The 1,413-nt window shown below is 38.9% G+C and overlaps 1 non-coding gene across 1 annotated transcript; it reads left to right on the top strand.

Annotated features, from left to right (window-relative positions):
* Positions 1-384: 384 nt before the first annotated feature.
* LOC112767999 (small nucleolar RNA R71) lies at positions 385-491 on the top strand. The gene has a single exon (XR_003185438.1). It is a non-coding gene; the product is annotated as a small nucleolar RNA R71 (small nucleolar RNA).
* The last annotated feature ends 922 nt before the right edge of the window (positions 492-1,413 follow it).

The raw sequence follows: 1,413 nt of genomic DNA, 5'->3' as shown, positions 1-1,413 counted from the left end.
GGGTTGTCTTGATGGGTTCCCAACATAATTGGCTTGCTCCCAATCACCTCCCTCCTTTGTATTGAACTCTTTTTGAGCTGGTGGTTGAGTATTGACTACTGCAACTTGATTTCTCTCCATTTGCTCCGTAAGGTCTGCCAATTGCTTAGTGATTAGCTTGTTTTGAGCTAGCAATACATTCATGTGATTCAGCTCTATCACCCCTCTATTGGTGCTTCTATCAGAGGCATAGAAGTATTCATTGTTGGATACAGTTTCTATGACATCTATGGCCTTTTCAATTGTCTTTTCTTGTTGAGAGATCCTCCTGAAGAGTAATCTAAGGCCTTCTTTGATTCCTGTGACAATCCTTCATAGAAAATGTGCAGCTGTACCCATTCATTGAACTTATCCAGAGGGAACTTTCTTGTCAATTCCTTGTATCTCTCCAATGCTTCATAGAGAGTTTCACCATCTTGTTGTCTAAATATTTGTACCTTAGCCCTTATTCTGTTAACTCTTTGGGGAGGGTAAAATCTTGCCAATAACTTATTAACAACATTCTCCCAAGTGGTAAGGCTTTCTTTAAGAAAAGACTCTAGCCACTTAGATGCCTTGTCTCTAAGAGAGAAGGGGAACAAAAGCAATCTATAGGTGTTAGGATAAATACCATTGGCCTTCACAGTATCACATATTCTCAAGAATGTGGTTAGATGTTGGTTGAGGTCTTCCTGGGCACTTCCTCCAAATGAGCAATTGTTTTGAACAAGGGTGATAAGCTGTGGTTTCAACTCAAAATTGTTGGCATGTATGGCAGGTTTTAAGATGCTGCTCCTACAATTCCCAGGATTGGGATTAATATAAAAGCCTAGCACTCTTCTCTCCTGCCCAGCATGGTTACTAGCACCTTCTCTAGCATGATTATGAACTTCTTCCTCCATAGTAACGTCTAAATCTTCTTCCAACCCTTCTTCACCAATGACTTCTTTTCCTCTTACTTCCCTCCTTAGTCTAAGGAAGGTTCTCTCTGGTTCACTGTCAAAAGAGGTTGAAGCTCCTTTTCTACATGTCATACACTTAGCAAGACAAACAAGCACAGGCAAGTGAAGAATTCACTGTGGATGAAAAGTATGGTTAGAGTGGTTAGTGAAATTAATCAAATAGTTAGTGGATTAGTGTGCTAAAAAGTAAATAATCAAATAAAAACAACTTAAATTGCAGAGAATAGTAGTAAGCAACTAAAATTGAAATGGATTAACAAAAGAAAAGAAAAGTGTTCAATCTAGTTATGCTCCAATTTAATCATTGTCAATGCAAAATCAATCCCCGGCAACGGCGCCATAAACTTGATGCACGGAAATCTGTCTCTCAACAAATTTCCCTTCGGCAAGTATACTGAATTGTCGTCAAGTAAAAATTCACAATAGAGTGAGG

The sequence above is a fragment of the Arachis hypogaea genome, chromosome 17 (assembly GCF_003086295.3).
Source record: "Arachis hypogaea cultivar Tifrunner chromosome 17, arahy.Tifrunner.gnm2.J5K5, whole genome shotgun sequence".
NCBI lineage: Eukaryota > Viridiplantae > Streptophyta > Magnoliopsida > Fabales > Fabaceae > Arachis > Arachis hypogaea.
The sequence above is the reverse complement of the archived record's forward strand: the minus strand, read 5'-3'. Positions and strand labels throughout refer to the sequence as shown.